The sequence below is a fragment of the Stegostoma tigrinum genome, chromosome 15, assembly GCF_030684315.1.
Source record: "Stegostoma tigrinum isolate sSteTig4 chromosome 15, sSteTig4.hap1, whole genome shotgun sequence".
Taxonomy (NCBI): domain Eukaryota; kingdom Metazoa; phylum Chordata; class Chondrichthyes; order Orectolobiformes; family Stegostomatidae; genus Stegostoma; species Stegostoma tigrinum.
This window is the reverse complement of record NC_081368.1, coordinates 2,628,424-2,654,017: the sequence shown is the minus strand read 5'-3', so window position 1 is coordinate 2,654,017 and position 25,594 is coordinate 2,628,424.

Here is a 25,594-nt window from a genome sequence, read left to right as displayed (position 1 = left end):
TTCAGGTATGCCTGGTGCTGCTCCTGGCATACCCTCCTGCACTCTCCATTCAACCAGGGTTGATCCACTGGATTGATGGTAATGTTTGAGTAGGGCATATGCCGGGCCATGAGCTTACAGATTGTGGTTGGATACAATTCTACTGCTACCGCTGCTGGCTCACAAAGGCTCACGAACACCTAGACCAGAGTTGTTAGTTATATTCTGGCTTTGTTCTATTCACCACAGTGCTAGCACCATACAACATGATGTAAGGAATCCTTAGTGTGAAGAGAAAACCTGGTCTACACTAGGCTCCTGCAGTGTTCACTCATCGCTACATTGTTATAGACAGACAGCAAAGAAGCCACATTACAAAATTTATGTGATTGTAAACAGCAACTTTGCAACATTATGATCCAATTCACAATCCGGAAAAAATGGAAATGTTTAATTTTTTCTACGTAAACATACTCTGGCATTTACACTGTGGCAGGCAGCAGCACAGCTGGATCTGCTACAGACAAGGCTGCAATTTTAAGCCAAATATAGATACCTGAAGATGTAGCATTTTATAACAGTGTGGCTGTTTTCCTTTGAATTGCAATTATGCTTTCAATTATCCTTGACAAATATGTTGGTAGATGAAAGGAAGAATCACAGAGAATTAATTGAGTGCAGTGGTTCTACAAGCAGTGTGATATCCAACTCTCACATTCTGTTTGGTAATCTATCTCTCCATTGTTTTACTTTATTGGCCCGCAAGAACCGGCCTGTTTCCACGTGATAAAATTGTTCAACTTCACCCTGTCTCTGAACTTTCACCCTGCAACTGAACACCTATCCATGCCTTTGTTATCATCAGACCGGATCATTCTAAAGGATTGCTGGCCACCTAAGTTGAACCATTACCCCTGTGTTCACTGACCAACATTGATGACTTCCAGTGAGGTAACAGATCAATTTTCAAATTATTCTCCTTTGAATTCAAACCCCTCTCTACCTTTGTCCCTTGCTAGCTCCGTCAGTTCCTGAAACATGTCCAATTCTTATGGGCAATCTGATTTTAACCACTTCAGACCATCATGTCCATTCTGGTCATGAAATGTCCATCTATTCTACTCCCAATTCCAACACTCGACCCATTACCTTGGATGCTTCGGCATTTCAAGTAGTCATCAAAACTGTTCTTGAATGCTTTGAGGTTTGAGATTCCATTCAACTAGGAATGGGATTATTCTGTATTTCTGGTTTCGGGTCCTGAAGTGATTGGCTTCTGTTACATTGTATTGTCACACCATTTGCAGTTTGTACTTGAGCTATGGGCAAATGCTGTCAATTTCTGCTTGGGTTACATGTGCCATTTGTGGTTGAATGTTGTACTTGAATGTTATGCTGGACCTTGAGGTTGCGGAATGTGGTGTCCATACTCTGGTCGTGCACATCTCTCATCTTCATTGTGTTTGAAATGTAAGGCATCTTCCTGTTTGCTGAAAAGGAAATTATCAGTGGCCCTACGCACAGCACAGTGAAGTTAGTACATTTAGAACAGTACATATATTCACTTCAGCCTGTGCTAATGATAGCATTGCAGAGTTAGCTGGCCTTTTCCAGGTAGCGGGATGCAAGAGGTGAGCTGGACAAGGTTACAGTGAGAATAGTCAAGGCTCTGGTGGGAAAGGAGGAAGGGTTTGGCATTTTTAAGAGGTGGGATTGAGGGAGGGGGAGGAGGTGCTCTATTCCAGAAACAGTTTCCATTATTATTCCCTAACCCAAGCCTATCAAGGACACAGGAAATAAGAACAAGCTATTCAGCCTTCAAGCCTCCTGCTCCATTCATTGAGATTGTAGCTGATCTGCTGCAATGCTATTTCCATACACTGCACGTTGATCTTTTGAATATTTGGAAATCAAGCAATTTCAATCCTGAGTCCCACCAATGAGCCAGCCTCCGCAATGCTGTGGGTCCAAGAATTGCAAAGATTCACCACTCTCCAAGTGCAGAAATTCCTCCTCATCTGACTCTGAGACCCCTCACGCTGAGGCTGTGTCTTCCTGTTTCTAGCCCTGTACTCCTTAAAGGAGATCACCACTCCCATTCTTCTAAACTCCAAATAATATTGAAAATACAAAATAGAAATAGGAGTAGGCCATTTAGCCATTGAGCAGTCTGGGACAGTCTTGCTAATCTCTACTTAATTCATGATCCCTGTATCCCAGGAATTAAAGAGTAGGTGACCAAACACATGGATGAAGGTAGAGCAGTGGATGTGGTATACATGGATTTATGTAAGGCATTTGGTAAGGTTTCCCATGGTAGGCTCATGCAGAAGGTAAGGAGGGATGCGATCGGGGGAAATATGTCAGATTGGATTCAGAATTGGCTGACCCTTAGAAGACAAAGGGTGGTAGTGGATGGAAAATATTCAACATGGTGCTCAGTTACGAGTGGTGTACCACAAGGATCTGTCCTGGGTCCTCTTCTATTTGTGATTTTTGAAAATGATTTGGGTGAAGGAGTGGAAGGGTGGATTAGTAAGTTCACAGATGATATGAAGATGGATCACATTGTGGACAGTGTAAAGGGCTGTTCTTGGTTACAAAGGGATATTGATAGAATGCAGAGCTGGGCTGAGAAGTGGCAGATGGAGTTTAACCCTGAAAAGTGTGAGGTGATTCATTTTGGAAGGAAAAACTTGAAAGCAGAATACAGGGTTAAGGGAAAGATTCTTGGCAGTGTGGGGGAGCAGAGAGATCTTGGGATTCATGTTCACAGTTCACTGTAAGCTGCCACCCAGATGGATAGAGTTGTTCAGAAGGCATATGGTGTGTTAGCTTTCATTAATAAAGGGATTGAGTTCAAGAGACACGAAGTTATGCTCCAGCTATACAAAAGCCTGGTTCAGCCACATCTGGAGTATAGTGTCCAGTTCTGGTCACCTCATTTCAGGAAAGATGTGGAAACATTGGAAAAGGTGCAGAGGAGATTTACCAGGATGTTGCCTGGAATGGAGGGAAGGTCTTACGAGGAAAGGTTGAGAGAGCTAGGGCTTTTCTCTTTAGAATGACAAAGGATGAGAAGTGACTTGATAGAGGTGTACAAAATGATCAGAAGTATACATAGAGTGGACAGCCAGAGAGTTTTTCCTGGGGTGGAGGTAGCTTTTATGAGGGGGCATAGTTTTAAAGTGAAAGGAGGTAGATCTCGGGGAGATGTCAGAGGTAGGTTCTTTACTCAGTGAGTGGTAGGGGTGTGGAATGCATTTCCGGAGAGGGTAGTGGAGTTGGCCTCATTAGGGGCATTTAAGCGGCTATTAAATAGGCATATGGATGATAGTATAAGGTAGGGGTGGAGGTTAGATATACCTTAGGTTTAGTGTAAAAGTTTGGCACAACATCTTGGGCTGAAGGGCCTGTACTGTGCTAAACTGTTCTATGCTCTATGTTAATAGAATCCCCACCATGTGGAAGCAGGCCATACAGTCCATCGGGTCCACATTAACTCACTCCCAATCCTGTAATCCTGTATTCCCCATGGATAATACACTTAGCCTACATATCCCTGTACACTATAGGCAATTTAGCATGGCTAATCCACCCTAACCTGCACATCTTTGGACTGTGGGAGGAAACCAGAGCACCCAGAGGAAACTCACACAGGCACAGGGAGAGTGTGCAAACTCCACACAGACAGTCGCCTGAGGCTGGAATCAAACTGTGGTGTGTGATACAGCAGACCCCTGAACCACCACGAACCTTTGCTTCATTCCCTCTGTGGCAGCTATATCCTTCTTTGGGTAAATGACAGACAATGTTCCAGGGATGTTCTCACTAACGCCCTGTACAATTGTAGCAAGACATTCCTGCTCCTGTACTCAAATCCTCTTAGTATGAAGGCCAGTATCAACAGAAAGATGGGATAAATATCTCAGTAAGTACAGGACCCCAGGTCCAACACAAAGGATAGTGTAAGTGACACGTTAAAGGACCTAGACAGCACAACTATAGAAAATGTTCTGGATACATTGAAAATAGGAACAGGAGGAGGCCATTCAGTCCTTCAGGCCTGCTCCATTATTCATTACAATCATGGTTGATCATCCAATTCAGCACCCTGTTCCTGCTTTCCCCCATACTACATCTTTTAATCCTTAAGTACTGTATCTAACTCCTGCTTGAAAACATTCAATGTTTTGGCCTCACCTGCTTTCAATGGTAGAAAATTCCACAGACTCTCCACTCTCTGGATGTAGATACTTTTCTTCATCTCAGTCCTCAACGGCTACCCCATAATCCTCAAACAGTGACAGTTAGTTCAAACTGCAGAATTAAATACTGTACACAAGAGCAAGTTGGCACTTCCTTCGGGTCAAAATGCACAAGAGTGCCAAATATCACATCATTCACTTCTGTTTCTATTGAGTGATCTGGGCCATTCGATTCTTTGCGCTGGATTAAATCCAATGTTCAGGCTCAGAAAGTTTCAGCTGTGAAAAGTTTCCAACTAGTTCATTTCTGATCTTGTACAAAAAAATCAAATAATCCTGGCAGCTCCAACACGTTATGTTTGAATCAACTGTCTCCTGAGAACTGGCAAAGCCCTCGGCAATTTTTACTGCTACCTTCTCACCAGCCCTGTGACATGAATTATGAAGATACAATCACTCAGTGATCACAGTGACCTTGGAAATACAGTGGAAGAATTGAAAACTCAATCACCTGTCTTTGAGAATGGTTTATCTTATGCCCTCAGTTTGCAAAGCAAGGTTAGGTTGATAAGTTATATAATATGTGCATCAATCTCCAGGTATTAGACAGATCTCTAATTTTTTTACACTTTCACATCAGACGATACAGTTTGAGATGACAACCTATCAGCTTTGAACACAGCATGGGGCAGGATGTGTGGAACTGCAGCTCGGAGTTTCAGTGTTGTGCAGGAGGAACAAGAGCTGGAGCTGCCATCTCTACAGTTTTCGCCATCCACAAAGCAGAACGGTGGCAAACACAGGGAGGGGGGTAACAGACATAGCACTGGGTTCACACACTGAAGACCAGCCTTCTGACCAAGTGATAGAGCCTCCGCAAATTTGCAACTCTCGCATCAGGTGCTCACATTGAGATTTGTAAAAGAACATTTCCTACTTGGTGGGTGCATATTGGCAGTGATCATCAAGACAAGCACGGCCTCAGTTCCCTTATCTGCGTCTCTCTTCAGGAATCTGCTGGGGGATATATTGTAGCATCTCACAAGCTGCTATCTCACACTGAAATGCCATGGAAACAGGAGCTAGTACCCTCACTGGGTTCAGAAGCAGTGACTAACCAGTTGCTGACACTACTAGGATCCTGTGGAGATACTGGGCTGTCCCATTGAAAGTGTGTCTGCCAGTCAAAGATTATCCATCATTTCTTCACAAGTGATCATACAGAGAGAACAAGCAATTGAAAAGAAAACTATTTTGGATTTCATCAACTGGGGCTTAAGGAAGGAATGTGCTATCTGGAGAGCTCATTGTGGAAAGAGTGATCAGCAATAGAAAACGATTATTCACAGGAGAGATCAGAGACATTGGGACTATTTCCATCAAGAAGAATCTGAGGAGATTTAGTACTGATGTCAACATCTAAAAGAAAGAATTTTGGTAAAGTGAATTTGAATAGAACACTCTTCCTGACCCGCGATTGTAAGTTTATTGTTTCACAAAGAAAATGAGCAAAAGATACGGAGGATTTGCTGCACACTGTTGTCAGGGTAATTGATGAAGAAGGCATTACAAATGACACAGAAACAAATAAAAATAAGAGCAGGAGTAGGTCATTCAGCCCTTCAAGCCTGCTGCTCCATTCAATATGATCATGGCTAATCATTCAATAAAGCATCCTTTTCCTGATTTCTCCCCATTACCTTTGATCCCTTTCACCCTAAGAACTATACCAAACACCTAATTGAAAACATTCAATGTTTTGGTCTCAACCACATTCTGCGGCAGACAATTCCACAGGCTCATCACTGTCTGAGTGAAGACATTTCTCCTCATCTCAGTCCTAAGTGGCATACCCCATACCCTTAGACAGTGAACAGAAACAAATTTGCTGGAAAAGCTCAGCAGGTCTGGCAGCATCTGTGAAGGAGAAAACTGAGTTAATGCTTTGGGTCCAGTGACCCTTCTTTAGAACTGATGGTAGACGGGGAAATATTGGTGTACACGCAGAAAATAGGGCTATTTAAGCTGACATCTTCTTAGCCACCATCAGTTCTGAGGAAGGGTCACCAGACCCGAAGCGTTAACTCAGTTAACTCTGTTTTCTCCTCCACAGATGCTGCCAAACCTGCTGAGCTTTTCCAGCAACTTTGATTTTGTTCCTGATTTACAGCATCTGCAGTCCTTTTGTTTTTTTTTCCTTAGGCTGTGACCCTTGTTCTGGACTCCCTAGTCATCAGGAATGCCCCTTCTGTGGTTACCTTCCCCTGTTCTGTCAGAATTTTATCAATTTCTGTGAGATTCCTCACCATTCTTCTACAGTCCTAACTGATCCAGTTTGGCTTCCTTACTGCCATTTCCGGAATCAGTCTGTTAAAACCTCACTGCACTTCCTCCAGAGCCAGAACGTCCACCCTCAGACAATGAGATCAAAACCGCACAAAGCTGCAGGTGTGGTCTCGCCAAGGCCCTGTATAATTGCAGCAAGACATCGCTGCTCCTGTACTCAACTCCTCTCCCTATGGAAGCCAACATTCAATTCACCTTAATAATAAAATGTGAGGCTTCAATTCACCTTCTTCACTCCACAGACGATTTGGAATTGGAGACCACATGTGGTGTGTCAAAGTTTGTGGATGACACTAAGGTGAGAGGTAGAGCAAAGTGTGCAGAGGGCTCTGAAAGTCTGCAGAGTGATATAGACAGATCAAGTGAGTGGGCATAAATCTGGCAGATGGACTACAATGTTGATTAATGTGAAGCCATAATTTTGGTAGAAATAACAGTTAAAATCGACTGTTACTTGAATGGTAAAACAAAATTGCAGCATGCTGCTATGCAGGGAGACCTGGGTGAATCACAGAAGGTTGGATTGCAGGGTACAACAGGTAATTAAGAAGGCAAACAGAACATTGTCCTTCATTGCCAGAGGGGTGGAGTTTAAAAGCAGGAAAGTATGCTGCAGCTGTGATAATGGGAACTGCAGATGCTGGAGAATCCAAGATAATAAAATGTGAGGCTGGATGAACACAGCAGACCCAGCAGCATCTCAGGAGCACAAAAGCTGACGTTTCGGGCCTAGACCCTTCTTCAGAGAGGGGCATGGGATGAGGGTTCTGGAATAAATAGGGAGAGAGGGGGAGGCGGACCGAAGGTGGAGAGAAAAGAAGATAGGTGGAGAGGAGAGTATAGGTGGGGAGGTAGGGAGGGGATAGGTCAGCCCAGGGAAGACGGACAGGTCAAGGAGGTGGGATGAGGTTAGTAGGTAGGAGATGGAGGTGCGGCTTGGGGTGGGAGGAAGTGATGGGTGAGAGGAAGAACAGGTTAGGGAGTCAGAGACAGGTTGGACTGGTTTTGGGATGCAGTGGGTGGAGGGGAAGAGCTGGGCTGATTGTGTGGTGCAGTGGGGGGAGGGGACGAACTGGGCTGGTTTTGGGATGCGGTGGGGGAGGGGAGATTTTGAAGCTGGTGAAGTCCACATTGATACCATTGGGCTGCAGGGTTCCCAAGCGGAATATGAGTTGCTGTTCCTGCAACCTTCGGGTGGCATCATTGTGGCACCTCAGGAGGCCCATGATGGACATGTCATCTAAAGAATGGGAGGGGGAGTGGAAATGGTTTGCGAAAGGGAGGTGCAGTTGTTTATTGCGAACTGAGCGGAGGTGTTCTGCAAAGCGGTCCCCAAGCCTCCGCTTGGTTTCCCCAATGTAGAGGAAGCCACACTGGGTACAGTGGATGCAGTATACCACATTGGCAGATGTGCAGGTGAACCTCTGCTTAATGTGGAAAGTCATCTTGGGGCCTGGGATAGGGGTGAGGGAGAAGGTGTGGGGGCAAGTGTAGCATTTCCTGCGGTTGCAGGGGAAGGTGCCGGGTGTGGTGGGGTTGGAGGGCAGTGTGGAGCGAACAAGGGAGTCATGGAGAGAGTGGTCTCTCCGGAAAGCAGACAGGGGTGGTGATGGAAACATGTCTTGTTGGGGGATCGGATTGTAGATGGCGGAAGTGTCGGAGGATGATGCGTTGTATCCGGAGGTTGGTGGGGTGGTGTGTGAGAACGAGGGGGTTCCTCTTGGGGCGGTTGTGGCGGGGGCGGGGTGTGAGGGATGTGTTGCGGGAAATGCGGGAGACGCGGTCAAGGGCTTGAAATGGACATCAGTTACAAGCTGGTTGCCTGAGATGGAGACTGAGAGATCCAGGAAGGTGAGGGATGTGCTGGAGATGGCCCAGGTGAACTGAAGGTTGGGGTGGAAGGTGTTGGTGAAGTGGATGAACTGTTCGAGCTCCTCTGGGGAGCAAGAGGCGCTGCCGATACAGTCATCAATGTAACGGAGGAAGAGGTGGGGTTTGGGGCCTGTGTAGGTGCGGAAGAGAGACTGTTCCACGTAACCTACAAAGAGGCAGGCATAGCTGGGGCCCATGTGGGTGCAGCTGTATAGCGTGCTGGTGAGGCCACACCTGGAGTACTGTTTACAGCTTTGGTCTCCTTACATGAGAAAGGACGTACTGGCACTGGAGAGGGTGCGGGGGAGATTCCCTCACTTGATTCTGGAGGGTTGGCCTATGAGGTGTCACTGAGTAGACTGGGAATATATTCATTGCAATTTAGAAGAATGAAGGGGGATCTTATAGAAACATAAAATTATGAGGGGAATAGATAAGATAGAAACAAGGAGGTTGTTTTCACTGCTGGATGAAACTAGAACAGGAGGTATAGCCTCAAAATTAGGGGGCAGAGGTTTAGGACTGAGGTCAGGAGGCACTTCTTCACCCAAAGGGTTGTGAATCTGTGAAATTCCCTGCCCAGTGAAGCTACCTCGCTGAATGTTTTTAAGGCAAGGCTAGATAAATTTTTGAACAGTAAAGGAATTAAGGGTTATGGTGAGTGGGTGGGTAAATGGAGCTGAGTCTCAAAAAGATCAACCATGACCTTATTAAATGGCAGGGCAGGCTCGGTGGCCCCAAATGGCCTACTCCTGCTCCTGGCTTTTATGTTCCTGCTGATGTCCTGTGACTCGTGTACAAGGTCACCGAGGTCTCATTGTATCTCCCCCTTTCCAATCGTGTATCATTCCGATAATAATATGTCTTCCCGTTTTTGTTACCAAAGTGGATAACCTCACATTTATTCACATTAACTCCATCTGCCATGCATTTACCCACTCACTCAGCCTGTCCAAATCGCACATCAGTTCTGAGGAAGAGTCACCGGACCTGAAACATTAACCCTGTTTTTCTTTTCCTTCACAGGTGCTGCCAGACTTTTCCAGCAACTTTGTTTTTGCTCCTTCACATCTAGAGCCAGGGACAATGCCACAGAAGAGTTCCTTAAAAATGCCAGCATATAATGAACTTCTCCACATTCCCTTAGATACATCAGCCTTACTCACTCAATCACTTGCTGTGATGGTAAGTTCCACATTCCCCTTCAATACAATCATTTTGCTGTCAGTTTATTTATAATGATGAGCTGTTTTTCTGTTGATGGCATTAGCAGACAGTAGCCAAACACACAGTTGCACCAATTCCCAACCTAGTGCATAACAACAAAAAAAGGAACATAAACTTCAGGTGAGCAAAAAAACAGCAGTTGAATAATTTTGATTTAATTCAAAGTGATGATAAGATAGTTTCTTAGAACAAAAATATTCCACACTTATCAAAGTTTACGAAGATAATTGGCTTGGTAATTGATTTCATCTTTATAATTAAAGTAAAATTATCCTTTAATTTTCTGCAAGATAATAATTTATTTGACGCAAAAAAGGAGTCAAATTAAGGTGAATGACATCTCCCAGTTTTGTGTTAACTTCACAGCATGTCTCCCATGTGCTTAAAGCAGCTTCATAATTGACAACGAAAGAATGTGTTTCATGTAATTAATTCTGAAGAAGCCAATTATAAATCCATAACTCAAAGTCAAGATTTAAATATGAGCCAAGTGTATTTTTATTTCAAAATCCTTTAATTATGAATCATGGGTATTTTTACAGAAGGAAGTATATTTAATTTGATACGCTCTGCTCAGTAAAAATTCTATTCCAAACCATACTGAACAATACACACAAATGATCAGCAGTTCCTGCATGCGAAAAGTAAATTCAGTTCCAAATTTAGACTCAGTTCCACGCCAGCACTTGAGAAATGTTGATGTCTGTTTTCAGGCCTTATTCCACATGGCCTTCAGCAAGAGACCAGTTCTTTCTAAAATAAAATTAAGTTAAATATGACTTACCAAGCCAGCTAAATGTCTAGTATCTGACTTGTCCAGTAATAACTTCAAATGGAATCGTAACACAATAGGCAGAGTTCCATAAAAAGAAACATCAAGTCTGAAGACATTTCTATATTATTTTTTCTCTCTCAACAAATTTTTCCTGGACTTATATTGATGGATGTTGGCAAAAAAGTGACAATTGCATCCACTATTAATAGTATTTCAAACAATTGGATTTCAAATGGTCTGGAGAGGACGAGGAGCTTTAAAATAGCTTTTTAAATTACCATTGGTACAGCTTTAAGAGCAGTTAGCAGCCAGAAGAATCCTTAAGATGAACACCTACCATGGTGGGAAAGTCTCTGGAACATTTCACTTCTGCAGAGGTGAACAAGCTTTTAAGGGAAAAATAAGCAGAGAGACCAGTCAAAGCCCATTAATAACCAATGGGGTAATCCAAATCAGTCACTCATGAAAAAGCCCAATTAACAGATACCCAAAGCAATGTCAATCTCTTTGAGGAAAAAGGAGTATGAAAAGCTAGGCTGGGAAGCAAAGTTAAGACATCTGGTAGCTATTTGCAACTTTGTACCATTGGCTTGACAGAAAATTTCATCACAAACAGTTAGAAAACTCCAGAAACCACCTCAGAGTGGGTTGATTGTAAAATATTGGAGAGAAAAATTGTTTTTTATGTTTTCATGTTACTGCTGCCCTTTTCCTTCTGGATGGAATTGGTGATGGGTTTGGAAGATGCTGAGGATCTTTGGTGAATTTCTGCAGTGCATTTTGTAGATAGTACACACTGCTGCTACTGAGCATCAGTGGTGGAGGGAGTGAATGCTCGTGGATATAGTGCCAATCAAGCAGGCTGTTTTTTCCTGGACGTTGTCAAGCTTCTTGAGTGTTTTGGGGGCTGCACTCATCCAGGCCCATCACACTCCTGACTTGTGCCTTGTAGATAGTGGACAGACTTTGGGGAGTCAGGAGGTGAGTTACTTGCTGCAGTATTCCTACCCTCTGACCTGCTCTTGTGGCCACTGTGTTTATGTGATGAGTCCAGATGAGTTTCTGGTCAATGGTAACCCTGAGGACATTGATAGTAGCGGATTCAGTGATGGTAGCACCACCAAATGTCAAGGAATGGTGGTTAGATTGTCTCTAATTGGTGATGGTCAAGGCCTGGCGTTTGTCTGGCACGTGCGTTACTTGCCACTTGTCAGCCGAGGCCTGGATATGTTCCAGACCTTATTGTATTTGAACGTGGACTACGTCAGCATCTGAGGAATCATAAATGGCGCTGAATATCATCCAATCATTAACAAACATCTGACTTCTCACAGTTTATGTGAGAAATGTAAGTTTTATTCTCAACAAAATGTTTTATCAAATTTAATTGTCAAAAAATATCATTGGTGACAAAGAAAAAAAGTGTGATTCTGTTCACATGGTTTGAATTCAACACAAAAAATATATCAGACACATAAAAATATCACTGTGAATTCATCACCGTAGTAGCCTTTGATACAACCAAACAATCTATGAATCTTATTGATGGAAACCATTTTGCAGAAATTTTAACAGGCAGATCTTTTGGAAACCCTTCAGTTTTCTGGGAAGGGGATATAATTACTCATCTTGATGTTACTAAAAGAAAACTTTATTGAAAAGAACATTTTAAGCAGCAGAAGCCTCAACAAATTTCAGTTCTATTATTGCAGAAAAATACAACAACAACTTGAATCAACAAAGAATAAGTGAGATAACAAGGTAAATGGTAGTAAAAATAGAATCAAGTCCCAACAAGCATTATCCAATCAAAAAAGTAATGACCAAGCTGCAAAGCCTGTCACCAATCAGCTAATACAATAAATTTTACTACAGTGGAACTTACAAACTGGGAAAATCCAAGTTTCAGACTCAATTTGATAGGTCAGCAAATTGGCCAACGTCTATAGCACCATCCCTAACATTGGACATCAAAGCACATAAAGAACAGGTTAATACACCTTTATTCTACAGGGAAGAACAAAAGATGATGTGTTACATAAACAGCAGATCAATGGAAAGCAAATCATGTCTGACCACTTAATAATATCTTTTGTTCAGTATCTAGATTCAACAACGGATAACACTGATAAGATCTTGTTGCAACAGCACATACCAACTTCTGGAGAAACCAGAGGAACACAAGAAAGTCCGCAGGCCTCCAAGTAATCATGCCAAACATACCATTTGCTTTATTTTATCAGCCATCTCAACTTGTCCTGCCACAATTACAGTTTTCTGTAAGCAGACACCCAGGTATTTCTGGTAGGAACAGGAATTTAGCCTATCAAACCTACTTATCCGAATAACCTGATCAACTACCTCAATGACATTTTCCTACACTATCTTCATATCCTCTGATATCACTAGTCTCCACAAACCTATCATCAAAACACAGAAGGTAAAAGCAGGAGTAGGCCATTCAACCCCTCAAACTTGCTCTGCTATTCAAGATGATCATGGCTAATCATCAAGCTCAATATCCTAACCTCACCCTCCCACAATATCCCCTGATCCCTTTGGCCACAAGAGCTTTATCTACCTCCTTTTAAAAAAGGCACAGTGATTTAGCCTGACCATTTTCTATGGTAGCGAATTCCAAAAACTTCCTTAAACTATGACACTTGGTTCTGGACACTCCCACCACTTTCTGCATCTAATCTGTCTAGTCCTATAATAATTTTAGGATTCCGTGAGACCCCCATCATTCTTCTAAACTCCAGTGACAATAGTCCTAACCAATCTAGTCTCTTTTCATATACCAGTCCCGCCAGCCCAGGAATCAGTCTGGTAAACCATTGATCTCTACAGTGGCATTGGGTCAAAAGCCTTCTGAAAGTCCAAATGAACCACATCTACTGGTTCTCCCTGATCGACTCTACTAGTTACCTTCTTGAAAAATTGCAGCAAGTTTGTCAAGCATGATTTCCTTTTTGTGCTGTCTGTGTCAGATTCTACTGCTGTTTTCTCAGTGCTCTGCTATAAAATCTTTCATGAAGGACTTGAACATCCTCCCCACTCCTGACATCAGATTCACAGCTCTATAATTCCCAATATTCTTGCATCCTCCCTTTTTAAATGATGAGGTATTGTCAGCTCTCCTCCAGTCTGCAGGAATTAAATAAGACACAATCCCATGGTGTCAGAGATAAGCTACTGGCATGGATCAAGGAGTGGTTGACTGGCAGAAAGCAGAGAGCAAGGAAAAAGGTGTATTTTTCCTGAATGGCAGCTGATGATTGGTGGAGGTAGAATCATTAAATCCCCACATGTGGAAACAGGCCATTCAGCCCATTGATTCCTCACTGACCCTGCAAAAAACATTCCACCCAGCCTTACCATCCCCCTGCTTCCCTATCCTTTCCCTGTAACCCTACATTTCCCAAGGCTAGTCCATCTAGTCTACACACCCCTGGGCACTATGGACAATTTAACAATTGCCAAACCACCTCACCTGCACCACTAGGCTGTGGGAGGAAGCCAGAGCACCCAGAAGGAAACCATGTAGACACGGGGAGAATGTGCAAACTCCATGCAAACAGTCACCCGAGGTTGGAATCAAACCCAGGGCCATGGCTGTGAGGCAGCAGTGCTAACCACTGAGCTACCGCACTGCCCAATGTAAGGCAGTCTTTCATCCCTGGGTGGTTTCAAACCACCAACCTTCCAGTTAATAGCCAAATGTGCGAACCAACTGCACCACAGAGACTGGCACAGGGCTCAATATTGGAGCCACAGCTGCTCATGTTATACATTAATGCTTAGGACAGAAGGCTTTGCTGCTAAGTTTGCAGATGATACAAGTATAGTTGGGGGCACGTTGAGGAAGCGGGAAGGCTACAGAAGGACCTGGACAGGCCGGGAGAGTATGCAATGAAGTAGCAGACAGAATACAATGTGAGAAAATGTGTGGTTATTCACTTTGATAGGTATAGACTATTTCCTAAATGGAGAAAGGGTTTTGGAAATCTGAGGATTCTCTTAAGTTTAACTTGCATGTTCTCTGATCATACAGATTTGTTTCTGTTCCTCCCTTTCACTAAACTCTATGCTCCCAAAAGTTCTGGACCCTTATTCACATCCTCATTTGTGAAAACAGAAGGGAAGTATGATTTTAGTATTTCTTTGTTTTCAATTGTAAGTTCCTCAATTTCTGACTGTCAGGGACCTCCATGAGCTTTCACCAATCTCCACCTCTTCACATTCCTTCAGAAACTTTTACCCTAAGTTCTCATGTTCCCTGTAAGTTTGCAACCCATACTCTATTATCCCTTATTAATCACTCCCATGCTGCTCCTTTGCTGACTTCTAAACTTTCCCAATCCTATTACATTTCCTTACTAATACCTTTGCCTTTTTTTAACACCTCATACTAACCCCAGCTTCCCCCAGAAACCTTGCTTTGGTTACTGTTCACTTTGTGCTCTTGTACCAGACAGGAATAACTAAGTTTTGCTGCTTACCCACTCAATATTTGAATGTTTCCCATTGCATTTCCTAATTCTCTCCATTTACGAAATATCCTGCCTTTTTTTTTCTGCCAAGTGGATAACCTCACACCTATTCAAATTATCCTCCATTTGCCATGTCCCAGCCAATTCACTCAGACTATGCAAATCCTCTTAAAGCTTCCTTGCCTTCCCCTCCCACCTTCTATTTCCCATCAGCAAATTTGAACATTTTAAACCCACTTCAAAACTGAACTCTTTAGCTTGTATTTTCCAACTTGCCATGGAATTATGACATTTAAACATATTGAATCCCAGGGAGGCTGAAAATGGCATGTATTTAATTGTGAACAAAAACAAAGTTTCTGGAAAAGCTCAGCAGGTCTGGCAGCATCTGTGAAGGAAAAAACAGAGCTAACGTTTCAGGTCTCTGAGTTCTGAGGAAGGGTCACATCTGGGAAGGAAAAATCAGTTAACATTTTGGGTCCAGTCCTGAAACGTTAGCTCTGTTTTTCCTTCACAGATGTTGCCAGACCTGCTGAGCTTTTCCAGAAACTTCTGTTTTTGTTTCTGATTTACAGCATCCGCTGTTCTTTTGGTTTTTATTATGTATTTAACTGCGACTTATTTGTAACTGTCCCAAGAAAGAATGAACCCAATTTTCTGGGGAGTAGCAATCTCGGGCTGATTGCCTCTCTGATCCTTCTTTTTTCCAGAAGGAGGGAGCTCTGCATTTCCAACAGATGATACCAGGCTAGGCTCCCTGAGAAACATGGGGTCATACTTCCAGTTCTTTGTGGTGCAAACTAACAGGGGAAAGCAATTCAGGCTCCATTCACATAGCAGTAAGCTGCTCGGTTACAAACCCAGAATCTCAGCCAGCAACATCAGCAGCTGCTGTCAAACTGTCAGTATATAAAATGTGAGATTAGGGTATCGGGACAGTAGGGCACTAAATGAGTTGGAAAGATAAGGTGCCAAGTAAGTAGAATGCCAGGTGGTTAGTGTGTTAGGTATGCATGGTGCCTGCTAGGGAGAAGTTAGGGTGTTAGGATAGGGCACAGGATGCCAGGAATATTGGATGACTGATGGGTAGCTGACAGGGTGCCAAGCAAGAGATGCCAGCTGAGTAGGATATCATCAAATTCCTATAGTGTGAAAGCAGGGCGAGGTGATGGCCCAGTGGTATTATCACTGGACTGGTAATCCAGAGACCCAGATAACATTCTGGGGACCCAGGTTCGAATTCACCCACAGATGATGGAATTTGAATTCAAAAAATATCTGGAGTTGAGAATCTAATGTTGACTGTGAATCCATTGTCAATCATCCTTTAGGGAAGGAAACTGCCATCCTTACCTGGTCTGGCCTACATGTGACTCCAGAATCACAACAATGTGGTTGACTCTCAACTGCCCTCTGGGCAATTAGGGATGGGCAATAAATATTGCCTGGCCAGCAACGCCCTCATCCCAGGCTATCTGGCCCATTGGCTTCACACTGTCAGTCAAAGATCATCCAATCCCCAACACCCCATCCTATCCCTGTAACACTGCATTTCCCACAGCCAATCCACCTAACCTTCACATCTTTGGGCCGTGGGAGGAAACTGGAGCACCCAGAGGAAACCCACACAGACCTGGGGAGAATGTGCATACTCCATACAGACAGTCACCCAAGTGTGGATTCCCACCCCAGGTCCCTGGCATGTGAGGCAACCATGTAACCACCATGCCAATTGTGGAGGATTTAGGGTACTAGAAGCAGGATGCCAAGCAAGTGGGTGTAGAGTGCAATAGCGGTGCCAAGGTGCAAAGTTGCAAGGTAAATAATGCAGTGTTTAGATTCAGTCTGCATGGGTGGGGCAAATCAAGTTCAGTAGCTGCCAGTTCTCAGGTGCAATGGCAGACAGGTTAGGTGGGCACAGTTTGGGTGGAGGGGGACTGCGTCTAGTCCAGGTTGATGACAGGGATGGTCATGTCCCACAACGGTGTCAGGTCAGAGTCTAAATGTTAAAGAGTCTGAAGGAGATGTAGTTGAGGGTGAGTGAGTTAAATATCAGGCCTATTGAGTAGTTAAGCTAGATAAAGTATTTAACAAGCTAAGTTTTCCTTACTCTCACACTGATGTCTCCACCCTCAGCCTGCTGCGCTATTCCAGTGAAGCTCAACAGAAACTGGAGAAAAGGCTCCTAATCTTTCAGTTGAGCACTTTACAATCTTCTGGCTTCAACATTGAGTTCAACACCTTCAGACCATAAACTCTATCGCCCCATTTTGTGTTCATCGGAACCTTCCAATTCTCTGATTTCATTGGAGACTTTCACGCAGAGGTGTTGGTCAACGGGAAATTCAATCTCCTGGGCAATTCCTTCAGGGTCGGCTATGTTGGAATTCCATGGGTCCCCAAACACAATCCCTACCTACACTGGAATAATGCTGTCTGGCCTTTGTGATCAGCTAAAAACGTATGATACAATATTTTGTTTGAAATCATTACAAATTGCACAAAATAACTAAAAAATACAACTAAACATCAACACATATATTTACAAATCTCAAACTGACACCTACCTATAATAAAAATGACCAAATAACCCTCAGATGACAGGATGCGTCTCTCTGCTGTTGAATAATAAGAGCTATAAAGTTAATTGTTTTGGAACCTTCACCTTATCTGAAAACTTTATGGATTTTATTCACTAACACTTCACTCAGGAAGCAGCAGTAGCAGTGCATACAGCACCAAATTAATTGTTTATTATTAGACTGGGGGAATGAAACATGGACATTGCTCATTACTGAAAGGCCGATACCCCAAAACCAAAGGCTTTCAACACTCGACTAAACATAAAGCAGGACTTTAATGCAAAACAAAGTGTAAATTATGCTTCGCCACCTCTTAACTGCTTCCTTATTATAATTCTTCAGCCAGTTTAATTGCTGGACTGATGTGAAAGAAGTGTTTTCACTGAGAGGAACCATCGCAGCATGTGAGAAGATCACAGGACGGTGAAGGTGTACCTGGATAATGGGAAGATTAATGAGGCTCACACTGTGATCTCCCTCATATGAATAGTGCTGTAGCCTATTTTTTAAATGAGATTCCATGTCTGGAGAAAACCAGTACACAACAAGATAGCTGGCACCATCACTGATGCAGTAGTTAATCCCTTTTTGAGCCAGATATATTCTCTCAGAATTTGTCATTAGTGCAACCTTACTGAGGTTCTCTCAATTTTGCATTAATATGGTGTTTTTTACATAAATACAGTAATCTCTTCTTTGGCCCCAATTTTGCATGCCTTTCTTGTTGCACTGTACGAATCTTTTAAAGTTGCTGATGAAAACCATTCAGCCCATCAAACCTGCTCCATTGTTCAGTAAGATTGTGGCTGATACAACTGTAACCTCAATAAAAACCAAAAGAACTGCGGATGCTGGAAATCAGGAACAAAAACAAAGTTGCTGGAAAAGCTCAGCAGGCCTGGCAGCATCTGTGGAGGAGAAAACAGAGTTAACGTTTTGGGTCCAGTGACCCTCCCTCACAATACTTCCAGTTCTGAGGAAGGGTCACCGGACCTGAAATGTTGCTTTTCCAGCAACATTGTTTTTGTGACTGTAACCTCAAATCCACCATCCCAACAAATAATCCTTCATTCCCATTGTTTATAAGAATTTATCCATTTTGGACTTTTAAGATATTCATGGACTCTGCTTCCACCACCTTTTCAGGGAGAAAGTAAACTGTACTTGCACATATCTGAGAGGAAATGTTAATGAGGATAGCCTGGTTGCATTACCTGTTTGGATATGCATCTTATAATTATACAGACTTCTATCAAGCATCCCCTCAGCTACCACTGCTCAAGAGAGTTTTTCCAGCCTGTCCTTACAACTGATACCCTCTAATCCAGGCAGTATCTTGGTAAACCTCTTCTGCACCCCCTCCATGGCCTTCTCATTTTCCTGTAATGTAGCAACCAGAATTGAACACAACACTAAATGTGGACCAATCAAAGTCTTATGAAGCTGCAACATGACACCCTGACTCTTGTACTCAATTCCCCGACCAATAAAGGCAAGCACGCCATGCGCCTTCTTTACCATCCTATCAAACCTTCTGACCATGCCTTCCAGAGGCACAGAGGCTCAGTTGTTAGCACTGCTGCTTCACAATGCTAGGGACCCTGATTCAATTCCAGCCTTAGGTGTATGGAGTTTGCACATTCTCCCTGTGTCTGCGTGGGTTTCCTCCCACAGTCCAAAGATGCGCAGGTGAGATGGATTGGCCATGTTATGTTGCCCGTAATGTCTAGTGTTGGAAATAAAGGGATAGGATAAGGGGTAGGATGCTCTTTGGAGCATTGGTAAGGACTTGATGGGCCAAAAGGCCTGCTTCCACACTTTAGGAATTCTGCGATTCTACTTGTGTGGCTACTTTTAGGGATCTATGGACTTGAACCCCAAGATCAGTTCAGGGTCTTGCCATTAACTGCAAACTTTTCCTTAATATTTGATCTCCCAAAGTGCAATACCTCGCACTTGCCCAGATTAAACTCCAGCTGCCATTTTTCTGACCATATCTGCAACTGAGCTATATCCCGCAGTATCCTTTGACAACCTTCTAAGTAACCACAACTCCACCAATCTTTGTATCGTCTGCAAACTTACAAACCCGCTCATCTTTATTTTCATCCAAGCCATGTATATAAATATATATATCACAGATAGCAGCCATCCCAGTACAGATCCCTGCTGCACACCACTGGTCATGAACCTCCAGTCCGAAAAACACCCTTCCACCACTACCCTCTGCCTTCTATGGGCAAGCCAATTCTAAATTCCTGTGGCCAAGTCACTGTGGATCCCATGCATCTTAATCTTCCAGATGAGCCTACCATGAGGGACCTTGTCAAAAGCCTTACAAAAATCCATGTCGACAACATCCGCTGCTATACTGTTACCACTCATCTTTGTCACCTCCTCAAAAAGTTGAATCAAGTTAGTAAGACATGACCTGCTCACCCGTGAGCGACTGTCTGTGTGGAGTTTGCATATTCTCCCCGTGTCTGTGTGGGTTTCCTCCGGGTGCTCCGGTTTCCTCCCACAGTCCAACGATGTGCAGGCTAGGTGGATCGGCCATGCTAAATTGCCTGTAGTGTTCAGGGGTGTGTGGGTTATAGGGGGATGGGTCTGGGTGGGATGCTGCAGAGGGCGGTGTGGACTTGTTGGGCTGAAGGGCCTGCACCCACACTGTAGGGAATATAATCTAATCAAAGCCATGCTGACCGTCTCTAACAAGGCTATGCTTTTCCACACATAGGTAGTTCTATAATGCGATAGTTGCATTCTTGTGTGCCCTCACACCATAGAATATCACGTTATAGAAAACTGCCAAAGGAAATTGTGTTATACAGGAATCACTATAGAAAGTTGCTATAGAGCACAAAGCTCATGTTAGCCAAATAGCATCTACTATTCTCAGCTCTGATGTGAGACTCACTGGTCTATAGTTTCCTAGATGGTCCCTATTTCCCTCCTCGATCAGAGGAACAAAATCAGCTGCTCACCAGTCCTCCAGGACCTCTCCAATGGCTAATGAGGATAACCTACATCCCAGAGTCCTTAAAGAAGTGGCTCTAGAAATAGTGGGTGCATTGATGGCCATCTTCCAGGACCCTACAGACTCTGGAACAAGCCCTGCAGATTGGAGGGTAGCTAATGCCACTCCAAAATTGAGAAAGGGAGGTAGAGAGAAAATAGAGAATTATAGACCAGTGAGCCTTACGTCAATAGTGGGGAGAATTCCCAAGTCCATTGTCAAGGAATTTACAGCAGAGCATTTAGAAAGCAGTGGCAGGATCAGACAGACCCAGCATGGATTTATGAAGGGGAAATCATGCTTGACAAATCTGTTGGAATTCTATTAAGATGTAACTTGCAGAGTTCACAATGGGGAGCCAGTCGGCATGATATATATAGACTTTCAGAAAGTGTTTGACAAGGTCCCACGTAAGAGATAATTATACAGGAATAAAGCATTTGGGACTAGGAAAATGTATTGAGATGGATAGAAATCTGGCTGGCAGAGAGGAGGGAATGCCAAAGATTCACCACTCTCTGAGTGAAAGCAGTGTTCCTCATCTCAGTCCTTAAAGACTTGCCCCTTATTCTGAGATGCCGCCCCCTGATTCTGGACCACCCTGGCTCAGTGTGCATTCTTTCTGCACCTACCCTGCTGAGTAAAGGGGAACCAAATACCCCAAAACCTTTGCAATCTTTTCAAATAGCAGAGCAGGTTTGATGGGCTGAGTGATCTCCTCTTGTGCTATTTCTTATGATTGTAATGGGGAGATCAGTTTTGCTGCTGCTGATTGCGATTCAGTTGGCCTGGGATTGAGTGAGGACATGATTCGCTGCTCTGTGATCTCTTGCTGTCTAGACTTGGGAATGAAGCTTGATGCTCAGGCCTCCCGCAGGGTCCCTAGGACTATAATCCCAGTGTCAACGCCTTCAGGGGAGAAGGCAAAAATGACTCAAAGGAAAGTCTAACGATGCCATTCGAGGTTATTTGCCTTGGAATTAATAGTTTACACCTGCAAATAATAACTCACATGTGGCTTTACAAACGTCTGGCAATTGCAAATATTTTCCAGAATTTATTTACAGATGCAATGCAGTCTAGATTTTCTCCTTAATTGGAATAGTGCTGTGAGTGTACCCTATATGAAAGAGCATTTAGTTGTAATAATTGTGGCTGGTATCAAAGTCCTTGAAATGATAAGTACATTTGCTATAATGGGTAAATACCTCAAGGGGTTTCATCTTTAAAGTAAAGTGAGGCTATTCTCCAGTAGAATCAGGGAGCACTTTCCGAAGATAGATCCCTGGAAATTGGGGATAATCTCAGATGCTGGAATTTATTTGCACCCTTCAAGATTGAGAAAAATGGTGTTTTTTTTTGTTGGAAGATTTCAGAAAGATTTCTAAAGAAGGGTCCAGTCCCGAAACGTCGGCTTTCCTGCTCCTCTGATGCTGCCTGGCCTGTTGTGTTCATCCAACTCGACACCTGGTTATCTCAGGCCAGCATTTGCAGTTCCTACTATCTCTGATAGACATAGGTATTTTTATATATATTCAAGTATGCTATGAATCACACACACGTTCTGAGGATGGGCCACCAGACCTGAAATATTAACTCCATTTTCTCTTTCACAGATGCTGCCAGACCTGCTGAGCTTTTCCAGCAACTTTGTTTTTGTTCCTGATTTACATCATCTGTAGTTCTTTTGGTTTTTATTATATTATGATACACCTCTGGAGCAGGTGGGTCTTGAACCTGGACCTTCTGGCTCAGAGACAGGGACAGTACTACTGCACTTCAATAGCCCTTTCAATGGGTGTAGTGTACTTGAATCTTCAGGGAGCTTTTGATAATTAGTCCTTAGTTGAGCAATTGGTTTAGGTTGAGAATGCTTCAGGTTTAAGGTGTAAGCTGAGTGCAGGAATGAATTAAAAAGTAAAATAACCTAATATTTTTACTTTTGTCTTTATGAACAAGGGATTATGATCAGTGTATATTAGCTTGATTTTATTGCCATGATGGATGTAAACTTTGAAATGTTTAATTGTCAATAAAGATCTCAGAGTTTCCTTTTCTTCTGTAGAATATTTGCTGGATTGAATTTCTGTTTCTCTGTGCCTTATTCACAATCTTGCTATAATGGCCACAATCACCCACAAGTCACAAGCATCATTAGCTATTTTAGTGAGCTGCGGTAGCTAACAATTAAAATCGTCATTAGCTTTTCTTTTGATGATGTTATGTTTGCCTGTTCCTGTAATAATTTGTTTAGAAATACAACAATTACGCTAAAGTTTGGCACAAATTTCTGACAGAAACCGCATATCCCCAAAAATCTTAAGCTTTCACACTTAACTTTAGAAATGTGGAATTTAATCAAAGCTTTTGCTTGTGCTGTCCTTGGCAACACTTAACCCTACAGTGCCGATACTATGTCCTAGGTCATGTCCTAGGTCCTTTGTGTTTACAAACTCATTCTTGGCAAGATTAGCCAGGATCTGTAATAATAACTGTTTAAATGTGGCTTCAAATTGTGTTATAAGTCCCTCCCAAGTTTCACGTTATATTAATTACCTTTTTATCATATATTATTTACTGTATATTAAGTAAGTAAGCAACACAATTATGTACTCCAGTTGCAACCTGATTCGTAAATCTTTGGAATATAGCTGATGCATTTTCAAACCTGAGTAAAATGACTTGACAACGACATAAGCTGTTTCATGTAACAACGTTGATACCTCTTTACCTTACAATAGAACAAAGAGCAAAGAACAAAGAAAATTACAGCACAGGAACAGGCCCTTCGACCCTCCAAGCCTGCACCGATTGAGATCCTCTGTCTAAGCCTATCACCTATTTTCTAACGGTCTGTGTCCATTTGCTCCCTGCCCATCCATGTACCTGTCCAAATATATCTTAAAAGACATTATCGTGTCTGCATCTACCACCTCCGCTGGCAACACGTTCCAGGCACCCTCCACCCCCTGTGTAAAGAACTTTCCACGCATATCTCCCCTAAACTTGCCTCCTCTCACTTTGAACTCATGGCCCCTAGTAATTGAGCAACCCCCCCACCCGACTCTGGGATAAAGCTTCTTGCTGTCCATGCCTCTCCTGATTTTGTAGACCTTATGATGCTTAGTCCCCTTCAGTAACAACATCACTGTCAATGCTATTGACACCATCCTCTAATTGAGGAATTAGATACAAACATATTTTCATTACAGCATTTACTTGTCTGTAATCTAATGTAGAATATAGTCAAATCATCAGATGTAAGAACTAATACTACTGGTGATCTCCAACTGCTTTGACTGGCTTCAATTTATTTATTTTCCAGCATATAATGAATCCTTATTTTCACATGAACTTGTTTTCTCTGGACTTAAACAAAAAAAAAGTTATTTTATTGTTACTAACTCCCCTACATCACACATCAGATCTGGCCAAAGTTGTCCTTCCTGATGTATCTCTGCAGATTACCTTAAATTTCAGAAGTTACCTTGCTAGATCTTCCCATTGTTCTTCCTCTAAGTATGAGAGTATGTTTCACTGTCCCAGTATTTTGTACTGGCTAGTCGGATTGTATGAGGTTCACTTTGTAATTTCAACATCCTCTTTGACCTCACTCTTACTGTCTGTGCGTCCTCCACTACTCTTACCATGTGACATACTTGTTCCTTCTCCCTCTCTACAATCATGCTTCTCCAGCTTTACCTTTGTACCCACACATTTATCTGCCCATCCTTTCAACCTCGATCACTGGTAGGCAGCATTTATTGCCCATTCCTTAATGCCCAGGAGGCAGTTAAGAGTCAACCACATTGCTGTGGGTCTGGAGTCACATGTAGGCCAGCCCAGATAAGGATGGCAGCTTCCTTCCCTAAAGGGCATTCGTGAACCAGGTGGGGCTTTCTGACAATTGACAATGGATTCACCGTTATCATTAGATTACTAATTCCACCATCTGCAGTGACAGGATTCAAGCCCAGGTCCCCAGAATGTTAGTTGGGTCTCTGGATGAACAGTCCAGCAATAATACCACTAGGCCACTGCCTCTGCTCTCCAAACCCCCACTTTTCTACTTTGCAAGCTTCTGCAAGTCTCTTGAGAGACATGGAAAAGTAATTCAACTTAGAGAATGCGTCTTTCTGTCTTAAACACTTTACCTTGATTAATGGGTGTCAGAAAACCCCACCTGGTTCATTAATGTCCTGTAGGGAAGGAAACTGCCATCCTTACCTGGTCTGGCCTACATGTGACTCCAGACCCACAGCAATGTGGTTGACTCTTAACTGCCCCCTGGGCAATTAGGGATGGGCAATAAATGCTGGCCAGTGATGCCCTCGTCCTGTGAATGAATAAACAAAACAAAATCTTCATAGTCAAGGATGAAAGGTTGAACAAATAAATGTGTGATTTATTTATTAATGGGTGATTTTTTTTAGATAGTACAGGGATATGTGGAAAATGCTAGAGATTGGCACCGGGATAGAAATCGTGCAGATCCAATTGGGCCAAATGGCCTCTTTTTGCATAGTAACATTTCTGTGATTCTGTGATCAATTTTAGTAGACATTTTATCTCACAATTATGGATTAATTCAAAGTGGTTAAGCTATTGGGGGAATCTCTGGTGGCAAACATTTGAAAATCCAAGTCTTTGCCTCAGCCCTGAGAATATTCATGGCAATATACTTTGATCATTACCTTGAGAGCTGATCGTATCTTCCTAAAGCTGTCTGCATTTGTGGTTGTCAACTTCAATTTTAATTTTTAATCTGTTTAATTTATCTCGCAAAATTTCAGACTAATGTTGGAACATTGGTCTGATTGTATTTCTAATTATAATCCTTAATTCATAAAACATTGAATTAGTTTTCTAATACTACGTTAGCTGTTATTGTCCTCAAAGGAATTGCTTCTGCAAATTCAGTTATTTTAGCCATAATTTTATAGATATGCTCCTGTCCCATTTTCATTTTTGGTAACAGCCCAAAGCAGTCTCCTAACACTCTACTGAATGGCTCTTAAAAAAAACCTAATGGGTGTATTAATGGTGTCAGTTTGATTATAAATTATTTTTAATCAACCTGCACAGGAATATTATTG